The sequence below is a fragment of the Rattus norvegicus genome, chromosome 6, assembly GCF_021556685.1.
Source record: "Rattus norvegicus strain SHRSP/BbbUtx chromosome 6, alternate assembly SHRSP_T2T, whole genome shotgun sequence".
NCBI lineage: Eukaryota > Metazoa > Chordata > Mammalia > Rodentia > Muridae > Rattus > Rattus norvegicus.
Genome location: NC_141539.1, coordinates 43,123,632 through 43,138,116, shown reverse-complemented (window position 1 = coordinate 43,138,116; position 14,485 = coordinate 43,123,632).

The window sequence follows — 14,485 nt, the reverse complement described above, 5'->3', positions numbered from 1 at the left end:
CTGCACAGCCTTTTCCCTGAACTTTCTACCTAATTCTACTGTAGTATCTCCAGAATCATCTTAAAAGCCCATTTCATAAACTCTCCTCCATTTAAATAGCTTTTGTCTGTCATGTGAGTCATTGACAGTGTGTAGTTTTGGCTATTATGTCAAGAAATAATCCAGATGTTTTCAGTATCAAAACTTCCTTTGCTCTTAATTCTTTGAGTTAGAACAATTTCGAGGTATAAAACACAATGTGTTGGATTTTTTTAAGTTGGGATAATAATTAAACCCAAAACTAATGCCAATGTTTCATTTTCCCAGTCGAGGAAATGAAATGGCTGTCTAGTTATTCCTGTGTCTTTTATACTCTCAGGCAAACATCTAGTCTTCTCATGTTGTTCTACATGTTTCTTATTGTTTCTGGGTATTTCAGAGTTTCCACAGATTAGTTTGTTGTTGTTTGATATGTTATAGTTTACTTCTCTTCCCTGCAACTTTTTTTTTTTTTTTTGGTTCTTTTTTTTTCGGAGCTGGGGACCGAACCCAGGGCCTTGCGCTTCCTAGGCAAGCGCTCTACCACTGAGCTAAATCCCCAGCCCCAACTTTTTTTATTTTTCTCTTATATAAGGCATTCTAACCCACAGTTTCTCCTTCATATACTCCTCCCACCCTCCACTTCTACCCCCCAATATCTGCCCTCTGCCCCAGATTCACTCCTCTTTCCTCCTTCATTTCCCTTCAGAAAACAGCAGAACTCCCAGGGATATCATACAAGATACATTAGACTAGGCACAAACTAGTCTATATCAGGACTGAAAGGTGCAATCCTGTAACTTTTACCTGGTCATATCTAAGAGCTAGATAAACAGTTCAATGTTTCAAAATCAATCTATATTACTGAAATTTATATATTTATTTTAGAAGATCTTGATAATTAGATATAATGTGTATTTATCATATATGAGTGAATTATCTAATATTTGTCAAACTAATAGGCAAGTTGGGACATGCCAAATGTAGGAACAAAGGACTTTTACAGTAATAATAATTGCAGTCACCAGAATAAGCATACTCAGACTAATCACCCATGCTTTCATTTTATAGATTTTAGAAAACTAAGTGCTTATAGAAAATTGGTTAAAACTGCACTGGCCAAGGGGAATGGTGTAGGATTGTGATTGGTCATTTGCCACTCATGTCTTATATTCTAGGTAGCAATAGCAATAAACAGGGATAGGGAATTCTTAAGTTACTTACTATTTTCACAGCCTCAGGATGTATACAAAGAACTAAACTTAAGTGGCTAAAGGATAAATCAACCGAATAATGAGATGTTGGAAAGCAGGAGCCGAATGACCACTGTCCTACCTACAGAGGCTTGATAGAATTTTCTGAAGCCTTTCTTTTTTCCTTTTTCTACATTTGAGCTCGTGTAGCTTGACCTACTCCCATTTTATTGGAAATGACTCTAATGAATCAACAGTGATATGTAGTTAGTTTTTTACTTCTTTTATTTATTTTTTTGTAATACTGAAGAAATGTTCTTATTCTCACAATGTGCTACTCATTATTGGGAAGGGTTGTTAATTTTACTCATTAATCTGAAATGGGAAATTAATGCTATTAAGTGATTTCTCAGTCACCTTTGAAATGAATAAAATATGATAAAAATAAGATTACTAATTTTACATAAGATTTTTATAATACAACCCATACTATATGTGGTGGTTTAAAAAAGAGTGACCCAGATAGACTCATGTGTTTGAATGCTTGGCCCACGGGGAATGGCACTATTAGAAGGCATGGCCTTGTTGGAGGAAGTGTTTCACTGTGGGGGTGGGCTTTGAGCTCTTCTATGCTCAAGCTTTGCTCAGCATGGGGTTTCAGTCTTGTTCTGGCTGCCGAGGATCAAGATGTAGAACTTTTAGCTCCTTCTCCAGCACCGTGTCAGCCTGGATGCTTCTATGATTCCTGCCATGATGATAATGGACTAAACCTCTGAAACTGTAGGCCAGCCCCAATTATATATTGTCCTTTATAAGAGTTGTCTCGGTCATGGTGTCTCTTCACAGCAACAGAAAATCTAAGATACTATACTAATCCTTAAATGTGATTTTGTGTCTTTTTATCTTTTTGTTTGTTTCTTTTTCCTGTTTATTTTAAAAAGTACAGATGAATAATGGCTTCATTGTTCTGAACTTGTCATGTTCGGGGGAAATTAATGTGTGGGTATTTGTAGCTTTTCTGTGGCTAGTAATAATTTCTTAAAAAAAACTTTTTATTGATTCTTTGTGAATTTTGCATCATGTACCTCATTCCCTCTGATCTTCTCTCATCATATCCTGCCTCTGCCCTTGCAATCTCCAATCCAAAAGGAAACAAAAACTTAAAAAGTAATTAATTAATAAAAGAAATTAAAAAAAATCTCACCATGGAAGCTGTGGTGTGTCACTATATCGTACATTTGCAATGAGTCGTTTGTGTGATTTGAGGCCTCTACCTTCTGCTACACTATCAATACTGGATTCCCACTGGACTTCTCTCAGAAATCCTATTGCTGTCTGTGTCATGGAGATCCTGTAGCTTTGGATAATTTCAATAGCATAGGAACTGATGGAAGAGGAGTAAGACAGACTCCTGATAGGCAGACACATAGGAAGAAGGGCTATGACTAGGTAATACAGGTGGCCGATTTCTCAGATGGCTGGCTAATTCCTTGACCCCCTGACCTTAGACAAAAGCTTGGCAACTTAAAACAAAAATCTGACTGATTATTTTTTCTCCCAACAGTAGGACCAATCCCCCTGCTTATGAACCAACTAGCAAGGCTCAAGGCCAGTTCAGGATATATTTGCACAACAGTTGTGAGTCAAACAACCATACTGTCTTAGTTCAACATGACCAACTCCAGATTAGGGAACGACCCTTTCAAGACTGTGAAAACATTAGCACTGAAGGAGAGATTAGATGTTTCAGACTCCTGTGTCTATCCTTTGCTTAAGAGAAGTGGCTTTTCTTTCTGTCTATGTCCTTGCTGAGTGTGTGTGTGTGTGTGTGTGTGTGTGTGTGTGTGTGTGTGTGTGTGTGTGTGTCTATGTGTCTGTGTATGTCCCTCTGGGTATATGAGAGTTTCTAGACATTTAATTCCTTAAGAAGCAGAGGAAATAAACCCAACCAGGACCCCTATACAGTCACAGAAGCATATTATGAAAATATGTAATACACAAAATTACCAGAACCTAGTGTCATTCAGCCACATAATTTCTCAATTTTTTTAATTTCATGTCTTATCCAGCTTTTTTATTTTTGTAATACATTTTATCCTTTCTGTAAACACACACACACACACACACACACACACACACACACACACACACACACATACATACATACATACACACACACACAAAGTGTTTGGATATTTTTGATTTCTACATATATTAATACCCCCATTGGTTACCTCAATAAAAATGTATTTTCAATCTATCCATTCTTCTCTTGGCTCATAAATTTCTCTGCTCCTTCTTGTTGTTGCCATTTCTCTTGAATTTTCTTAGTTTTTTATTGGTCCTACCCATAATAAAACTTTCCAAATTTTGTGCTTAATGAACTCAATTTGTTTTCATTTTGTGTGGCCTGTTTAGTAAGGAAACTATTCTGTATTATTCATTTCATTTTAAATACAGTCTTTTTCATATTCTCTACTTTGCCTTGGAGTTTTCTTTATTTTTACTGTGTTTTTTAATAAGCATATTATTGTGTTTTGTTTCCATTTGCTTAAGTGGAACTGTTTGGGTTTTACTATTCAGTAGTATCTTTTCTTTTGTTGTTACTATAATTTTCATTTATGTCTAAGAATATACTACTGAGATAAAAGATAATAAGCAACATAGTTTCTTCTGGGGAGAGTTTATTAAGAATTTATTGGTCCAGAGTAATGGCTCTGCAATTAAAAGAGTTTATCCCTAGACATGCGTTTGATCCAGAGAACACAGATGGTGAAAGGAAAGAACCTACTTTTTAAGTTTTCCTTTGACCTTCATCTGCATGCCTCAGTAAATAAATGTAAATACAATTTTTATTTGCAACTTCCTAAGTTTTCATAGCTGATTACCTATAAATGTTGATGGTAAACCTTTTAACACCTTACAGGGAACCAAATTAAGAAAGATCTTTGATAAGCTTATTTATTTCTTTATTTTTTTTAAAAAAGAAAGAGTAAACAACTACTCTTACCTTCCTTTCTCCACCCCTAACCCTCACTGTGTAAGCACCTGCATGCCCTGACTAGCTAGAACAAGCTAGTGAAATTCACTTGACCACAGAATGACAGATGGCCATTTACAAGTTGTTCCTCTTGTCTGGAGAGGCCCCCTGTCTGTCTTCAAAGGAAAGAGTAGAAGAGGCCTCCTGCTGCTGCTCTGTTCAGGTACAATGGACCCTTCTGTGGACTTCAGTTAGATGAACAGTAAATTAGATGTGTGCTATCATCAGTATAGTCTGACGCAAATGTGAAATGTGATACTAATGTAATATCTGTTTATTTTTTAAAATCTAGGTATTTTCCAATTGCTTTTTAATAGGAATTCATCCTTACTTTCATACAACTTTGGAAGATTTGGGAAAGGTATGTGATCATCTACTGGTTGATACAGCTATAACAGAGCAGTGCAGTTGGCCAGCATCTATGATTGCACAAGTAGGAAGCATAAGACAGGAAGTAGGGATTAGAGAGTAAATTCTGAGCTTAATTTCATAAAAATAACACAATGGTAAAAATAAATAATGAATGATGAATGAATGAATGAATGAAACATGAGCTACGCTTGCAAGCTTGTAGAATCATACTTTTGCACGAACCCAGGTGCCACTTATATCCCTGCCTTAATCTATGCTGTTTGGGTTACACTTCTCAATTCCAGGATAGCTCTATTTGCAGTACAGTTTGTTTTTGACAGCACCCAATGTCATTTCTCTGTATCCCGTACAGTTTTATATCTCTTCACTATACTGAGAACTTCACTGATGATGTCTGACCTCCCCGTGAATCTGGCTACACTTTCCTGAACAAATAATCAGGGCAACTGGCTACGATCTCTATCATTTGGCAAGTAGGAGGCATCAGACAACATGGGAAAGGAAGGAACAGAGACAGAGGACAGAACAGCTAAGAGAAATACAGCGACAGAAAATTCACGGGCTGGTCGAATCTTGGCAGCTAGGGTAGTCCAGTTTGCAGACTTGTTCTTAGGCACATCTGTGTAATAAAACAAGGCCAAACTAGCAGAACAGAAAAATGAACATTTCCCTTTCAAAGCCAGTTAAAGAGCTTGAGTTCTTGATTAATTCTAGCTAATAACTTTGTGCTTTAGGAAGCTATCACCTTCTGGGCCCTAATTTTTCCATGTAGTTGATGATAATCATAGTTCTAAAGTTTCGTTCTTTAATATGTTCTAAAATCCTTTACTCTGTAACTGAAGAAAGATGCAGGTTGGAGAAAAGGCCAAAGTTGGTTAAGAAAAAAAATAAAAGTTGAATTACCATGACTGGACTCCAAATGAGAAAAAAAAACTAACATTGTTTAAGTAAATAAGAACAATGAAAGTTCCGTTCTCGGTTGTAATCTTTATTGAGCCATTGTGCTACAAGTTTTCTCATTAAATAAGAAATTATATGCCTTAATAGTATCTTTTATAAAGTTTTTCCTCTTCTATTCTCCATTTATTCTTGCAATTGCCCCTGTACTTTGTTGGACATTGATTAGATATATAAAGAAACACATTATTTTTGTATATAAATGCAGGTGTACAGCAGTCTCAGGGGAAAAGATCTAGCTTGCCATTACACTAAAGAATGTCTAGTGCTGTGGAGAATGAAGACTCAAATCACTGTGGACCCTGAACCAGAGCCTTGTATCAACCAAGAAATTCTACAGGGCTTTTCAGAAATGACACCTGATCGCTTCCAGTTGTATATATAAGCCATTCAGGCAGCTCTTTATGTAAACCTACATGTCTGTTAGCATTATGTTACATCCCTAACATGGATGATTTGAATGCCAATCATGAATCAAGCTCAGTAGTCTTGAAAAGCTTTCTTCCTTCCCCCATATTCGAGTGCAAAGGGGGAGGATGGTTTATCAAATTTTGGGTATACCTTCACCCCCACCCCCACTACTTAGAACCAACCAAAAACATAATCAGGAGTCAGAGTGAAAATGTCAGTTCAGTTGCTGAACAAACTGAATGAAAGACATGTCACAGTCTATTTTCATTGTTTGTTGTTTGTTTTTCCTGTGAGCTACTCCCCACTCCATCCCAATAGTTAAATTTACTCACTTAGCCCACACAACTGTCAGATAAACTAGGGTACTCCACTAAGCAAAGAGCTTTTCTTGATGACTAGTCAATCAGAAAAAAAAGGACATACATGCATCCAACAGGCAAGAAGAAAATGAAAAAAAGGACTTTAAATTAATCAGGTCAGCCCCATTTCTTCTGGGCATAAGAGAGTCAAGTAGATAAAATGATGGGTGTCTTTTCTCTAGGCTTCCAAAACTGGAGAATCTTTTTACATGAGTTGTCAGGACATATTAAAGAAGAAAGAGTGAGTATACTGTTACTGTCCATCACTCATCTCTTCAGACATAACCTCTAAATGAAAGACTCCATAGCATATTCTGGTATGTCTTATAAAAACTCATGAACCTTTCAGGATGGTATGGGTTGAGTCAGGATGGAGGAACTAGACGTGAAGCTAGAGGGTATAAAATAATGGTGAGAGTCTCTTGTAAAAACTCCCCCACTCAGGAGAAACTTCCTCCTTATTCTACCTTAAGATTTTTGCCAAGTATCAAGGAACCATGTATCTTAGTAATTTCTCAAACTCTCAGAGACAAACTTCACAGCTATTTCCTCTGTGATAACCTGAGTGTGTGTGTGTGTGTGTGTGTGTGTGTGTGTGTGTGTGTGTGTGTGTATTTGTCAAAATGAAAATGAAAAACAAGATAAACTCTCTATGCAACTTCTGGAGAAGCTTGACCTTTGGCATGTTGCCAAGTTCCATTTGCCCAAACTGCTTGTTTGAAATGGAAAGTGGATATAAGGAGATTATGAGACAGAGGCAGATAGACAAGTGGAATTGAAGACCCAGAAATGAACCCACAAACTTATGGTCACTTGACTTTTGACAAAGGTGCCAAAACCATCCAGTGGAAAAAAGATAGCATTTTCAGCAAATGGTGGGGGTTCAACTGGAGGTCAACATGTAGAAGAAAGCAGATCGATCCATTCTTATCACCCTGTACAAAGCTTAAGTCCAAGTGGATCAAGGACCTCCACATCAAGCCAGATACACTCAAACTAATAGAAGAAAAAGTGGGGAAGAATCTCAAACACATGGGCACTGGAGAAAATTTCCTGAACAAAAGACAAATGGCTCATGCTCTAAGGTCAAGAATCGACAAATGGGATCTCATAAAACTGCAAAGCTTTTGTAAAGCAAAGGACACTGTGGTTAGGACAAAACGGCAACCAACAGATTGCGAAAAGATCTTTACCAATCCTACAACTGATAGAGGGGTTATATCCAAAATATACAAATAATTCATGAAGTTAGACCGCAGGGAGACAAATAACCCTATTAAAAATGGGGTTCAGAGCTAAACAAAGAATTCACAGCTGAGGAATGTCGAATGGCTGAGAAGCACCTAAAGAAATGTTCAACATCTTTGGTCATAAGGGAAATGCAAATCAAAACAACCCTGAGATTCCACCTCCCATCAGTCAGAATGGCTAAAATCAAAAACTTTGGCGACAGCAGATGCTGGCGAGGATGTGGAAAAAGAGGAACACTCCTCCATTGTTGGTGGGATTGCAGACTGGTACAACCATTCTGGAAATCAGTCTTGAGGTTCCTCAGAAAATTGGACATTGCACTACCTGAGGACCCAGCTATACCTCTCTTGGACATATACCCAAAAGATGCTCCAACATATAACAAAGACACATGCTCCATTATGTTCATAGCACCCTTATTTATAATAGCCAGAAGCTGGAAAGAACCCAGATGCCCTTCAACAGAGGAATGGATACAGAAAATGTGGTACATCTACACAATGGAATACTACTCAGCTATCTAAAACAATGACGTTATGAAATTCATAGGCAAATGGATGGAACCGGAAAATATCATCCTGAGTGAGGTAACCTAATTACAGAAAAACACACATGGTATGCACTCATTGATAAGTGGATATTAGCCCAAATGCTCGAATTACCCTAAATGCACAGAACACATGAAACTCAAAAAGGATGACCAAAATGCGGATGCTTCACTCATTCTTAAGGGGAACAAGAATACCCTTAGCAGGGGATAGGGAGGCAAAGTTTAGAAGAGAGGCTGAAGGAATGCCCATTCAGAGCCTGCCCCACATGTAGCCCATACATATACAGCCACCAAACTAGATAAGATGGATGAAGCAAAGAAGCACAGGGTGACAGGAACTGGATGTAGATCTCCTCCCCCCCCCAATCTTTATTAAATTGGGTATTTCTTATTTACATTTCAAATGTTATTCTGTTAACCAGTGTTAGCTCTGGTTTAGGATTTATATGTAAGATATTACTTGGTGCATAATTTTCTCATTGGTATGGCAAAATAATTGAAGAGAAGCAAAATAAGGAAGGTCAATTTATATCAGCTGATGGTTGAAGGGTACAGGGCATTAAAACAGCAACAGTATGATGACAGTAAGCATGTAATGTTTGCTCACTTCTTAGCAGATACAGAAGAAGAGAGACTGTAGCCAGAAGCAGGACTATGCTCTTATCCTCAAGACCTGGCTCCCAGGAACCTATTTCATCCAGCTACATTTCACCTCTTAAAGATTCCAGTGCCTCCTAAAGGACAACTAACATCTAAGTACCATAAATGATACTAACGGAAAGTATTCATACAAATGAGCTTGGGGGGGGTGTCCAAACCATGACAATTTTCTTTTTTTTTAGATCAATTTTATGTTCACAGGAAGATTAGTGAGCTGGAAAGATCATCAAAAGAGGTTACAGGGCACTTGGGTTTGGATGTCTATTGCATTTCTAGCTATGATACTTGGAACAATATATTCATTTTCCTTTACATTTCAGTTGGCTCATCTTTAAAAACAGAAGCCTGAGAATATCTGAGATCTCATCACATTCATGACTTAGATTCAGTCTATTAAAGTCACTGGATGAACTAAGTGCATGACCTATTAGGTATAAACAGCTCTGATAACGTGTCTGTACAAGCACGCTTACAACTCAGTAGGTAAGAATAAGTGTGCCCATTTTATAGATGAGTAAACTTGAGCTCTTAAGCATTGAGCAATTTTCTCAGGGTAGATGGGAGTTGGGATTAAAATTTGCTCCAAAGGTAACTCTTCAAGGCACTAACACCCATATAAGTAACATTTGTGCTACTTAAAATTTCATGACCATGCCATATATCTGAGCTCTGGGAAGCCCTATGACCAACTACTTTTAAGACCAGTCTTCAGATGAATAAGTTGCAGCTTCTGGATGTGAAGTTGCCAATGCCATAGAGGTCATGGGATTCAGGGCTGAAATAGCTCCAGGTGGCTCTTGGGCTGAATGCTCTAAGGCTGCCCATTTTCTTTGAGGCAGCCCACACTTGGCCACTTCTACCCCAGCATGTTGTTCTTCAGATAAATGCCAATCACTGGGGCTACTTCTGACTCAAACAGACAATTCCACTCATTTCCTGGGATGGAGATTTCCAAAATAACTCCTTTCCTTTGACACAGTCCTATCTTCATTCAGCAGTATTTACTGCCTCTTTGATTACATCCATTAGCTATTCAGACACAGCTGCCCTTCAGAAAGGAACATGCCCGGGAGAGCCACACATCGAGCTGGGAAATGAATTGAAGCCAAACCAGGGAGATCTAACACAACCAACAGTGGTGGCTGTGAGCAATGAATGACTGAGAGGCATGGGGCCTTATTTTGGTGGTGGGGAAATTAAACCAGAGGAAAGAAATCATAGTTTAAATTCAAGCACTGGTGGATCCAAAATAGGAAGAACCTTCTGGCTCACAAGTTAAGTGCTTTTTAATTGAATCACCTAAGGTTTTCATCAATAGGAGGTACAATTCCTTGTGATATAGGAGGTGACTGGAGAAGGAATCCACCTAATTCTTCCTTTCCAAATAGGGATATACAACTCATAAGGCTTCAAGCACTGGGTCTAGTTCGAATTCATAACCATACCATGGGAGATTTTGTGTTTTATTTTGTTGAGGGCACTTAAGGATACATAATAGCAAAGATTTCTCTATTGTTCATAACTTGGCAGTGATCACAGTTGGCTGTGCTTCTATTCCCAGGTTATGGCTGGTTGTCATGTGTGAATTTTGTTCCCTGAAAAGATCAAATCAGTTCTAGCCTCTGTACATCTATGGTGTTATATAGAAATAAAATCTTTCCAGCAAATCCAGATAAGGTTATTAGAGTAGAAGCTCAATGCAACATGTCTGGTGTTCTTATAGAGAAGGAAAGTGCGGACATATAGGCAAACACACACACACACACACACACACACACACACACACACCACACCACACACGGGGAGCACGGAATGAAGATGGAGAAAGGAACAAGGTAGAGGCAAGTCTGGAAATACCAGAAGCTGCCAGTCAGCCATTGGAATTCAGAAAAGTAGCATGAATTAGGTACTACCCCATCAGTCCCGGGAAAAAGGCAGTCCTGTAGACAACATCTCTTCCTCCATCATTGAAAACCATTTTAAATTATTTATCACTCACTTATTTTTTTATTGAAAATAGAACTTTTTTCCCCTCACAAATATCCTGATCATGGTTTCTCTTCCTGCTACTTCTCCCAGTTCCTTTCTACTCCCACCCCTTCCCCAGTGGATCATCTCCATCATTATCTCATTAGAAAATAAATAAACATCTATAGGCCAAAAATAAAATTAAATTAAAAAGTAACACCAAATTGAAAAAAACAAGGAAAATGGTTCAGGAGAAGGCACAGAGAACAGACCCACCTGTTTGCATATTCAGGAATCCCATAAAACAGTAAACTGGAAGCCATAATATATAGACAAAGGTCATTCTTTCAGTGTATTCTTTATAGGGCACACTCTGTTCTGAGGGGAGGGATTTGATGGAGACATTCCAGTCAGGACTGAGTGTTCCAAAGTATACACAACATCTTAATCTTTGTCTTCTAGCTTGGCAAACTGGTTCCATTGTGTTTAGTAGTTTGCTAAGACACCTGCAGAGACTCATTCATATACTGGCCTCATTGCAGAAAAAAAAAAGGTGGAGATTGGGGCAAAACCGAAGCACATGTTATCTTCCAAATCTGCCTATACCCAACTCATCCAGAAAACAGTGGGGTGGACATGTTTTTCTCATATAAAGAGTGTCTTCTCTGGGAGGGACAACCCAATCAGGAGCAAGATTCGGAGTCATAGTTCAATCTACCACACCACTGTCATGAATACAGACAGGTGGTTACTGAAGTTTCTTGCTCTGATGCACTATGGTAACAGCTGCATCCCATAAAACACGTAACCATCAGAACTATGTGTGAACTCATATTTTCACCCTCAATCCTGGGCTATTTCTGTTTGAATATCAAGGATTTCTAAGGGTAACCTCCCCTGCTGACTAATACTTGTGTTGTTCTAGAAAATGCTAAGGCAATGCTCTTCTTATCAGAACCTTGATGAAAGAGCAGAAAAATGTTGTCTTCCAAGTTAAGGAAGCATTTTAATTCACATCATTATCAACAGACAGTCCTCTTTGAAAATGGATAAATTCTCAAGATATAAAATGAACTTTTCTCATTGTGAAAATATATGAACTCCAGGCATTAAACAGTTTTAGTTTTGATTAATGTGGGAAAGACCTTAATTACGAGCCTTATATGCCGCCAGCTCTACTTCCTGAGTACAACTCTGTAAGACCCAAGGGTTATGATGCTAGGCTAAGCCTTTTATAAGCATGGTTTGAGTTACAGAGCTTGAGGAAGTTTAAGGGAAGGAATTGGCTCCTAAGACCACCAACTATTCCTGTTTGTCTGAGACTGAGGGATTTCTGAGGGCATAAGACAAGCCTCTGAGAGTCACCCTCCAGCCTCAATCCCTTTACTGACTCCAAATCTAAAATGTTTACATGCGGAGCTCAAAAGGAAAGAAGGCATGATGTAGAATCAAAGATTCACACTGGACCAAATGATCATCATGTAAGTTTAATGTGAAGTAGAACAACTTACCTGACTGGCCTACCTCTGAAAAGATCTCAGAAAATGTTGGAAGACTCCTGCTATTAAGGTCATATAGTCTGCCATGTCCAGATAAGCTCTCAAAGCATGACCCAAAATGAAAGACTCCCTTTCTCAGTGGGACTCTCTCTTCTCTACTTGACCTTATCTGGAGAATGTCTCTAGTCACAAGTGCCTGACCTTATCTAGAGATGGCCCTGCAATCAATCTATGATTGACACAAAAGTTTAGCTCATCCCTTCCTACCCATAACCACCAAAACTCTCAGAAACCCCTACCCACTTCCCAAAGTCCATATAGCCCTTATTCATCCCAAAGTTGATCTGTCTCACTGAAGCTGATTCAGGAAGTCATTCTGTCATACTCACAGCCTTCTGAACACTCTTGGCGTCCCCATGCTCATCACTGCTCCCCTCACACTCATGGGGCAGTGGCCAAAAACCTTGGAAGGAAGGGCAACCCACAAGACAGTAGAACCTTCCACTTGGAAACTGGGACAATATTGAGAAAATCAGGAGATACTGTTTTACCTACTAATGTCTCCTTTTACAATGAAACAAAATGAATCCTAGAGGGAAGGGAATTCTCCAAGTTTTCCAAGGTCACCAGTGAAATCAATGTTGAACTGGCAGCACTTGGAGGTTTCTTGCCTCCCAGCGTTGTGTTTTCGTGAAGTTAAACACAGAATTTTATCTATCATAAGTGTCTATTTATTTACACTGTTCAAGCAGGCTTTCAAAATTACTTTGAACGGCTTGAATAACCTGAGAAATGTCCTGCAAAATGAGAGAACATGAAGGTCCTTTTTCTAAAAGCAGCTTGCTGAAGCAACAAAAAAAGCACAACCCTTCTCTGAGCATCAGAATGTCTTCTCTAATATTTTCAGGCCCAGGAGACTACAGAGCTCTGTGTCAAGTGTCAGAGAGAGAGAGAGAGAGAGAGAGAGAGAGAGAGAGAGAGAGAGAGAGAGAGCTCCTCTCTGTTTATCATTTTCCTCCCCAATGACATGCTGTACCAGGCAGACACACGTACAGCTTTCCATCACAAATTGTATTCAAAACCCAAGGACATGTTCTCCTCATCTTAACAAAATGCTATGTCTCATGTCCCTCATGTCTGGGTGTTTGACTCAATTTCAATGACTAGTCTCCAGTGCTCAGGAAGAGTGCTTCTAAGATTTTTGAGTGGAGACTGATAGTTGGTAGTATAGAGACAGAATACATCTTGAACTAAGTAAGAGGTAAGTTTAAAGAATAGCCCTACTATAAACCAGCCATTTGACATTGTTCAAATTACCCAAGCTCTGTAACATTCGTTTTTACTCTCTGTAATACTGAGGATTTAAAAACATCATTGCAATGAATGTGACATATTATTGGGCATATAGTATCTATGTAATAATTGACAGATCTTGTTGCTTATCAATGAGATGTTTAGATAACTAATCCACAGATTTCAGAGTCATGTATCTAGGAGTTTGAATTCTAGATCTATTATTTATTAACAGTCCAACCAGGATCAATGTAGAATTTTTAGGACTTGGTTTGTCTTTGAGGTTTGTCTTTGATGTGATGTGTGCAGTGTCCATTCCACCAAATCATGAGTTGGAGTTACTACAGGACTTATACTCAGTAAGTTATCTCTCATTAGCAAAGTGCTATCAATGCAGTACTAGGTTAGAACTTAAATGTTCTCATTCTACTAGTCACAAACTCTCTTCCACAAGGAATTCCTGTGGAGAAAATATACATCAAAAGCATAAAATAGCAAATAAACACCAATACTTAAGTCCCCAAATTCAAATTCTTGGGTCAGGACCATGGAGAACTCCATGGGTGGTATTTGAATAGTACCCTAACCAAGCCTCATGTGTACTTCCTGTTGAAGAACTGGAACAAATCTAAGGCCTTTCCCTTACTCCTCCTCTTCCCCTCATTAACATATTTGAAAATTTTGCCTTATCTTTTCACACTTTCTGACTGACTACTCATTGACTATTCATCAGTTATGATGCTTTAGTCACACCCAGCAAGTATACACACACATCAGAGACACAGGCACACAGACACATATATGCATATATATGTATGTATATGTTATATATATATATATATCTTGAATTAATCAAGATATTGAAAATATATAAATATAGATAAATAATAAATTATAAATAAATAAATAAATAA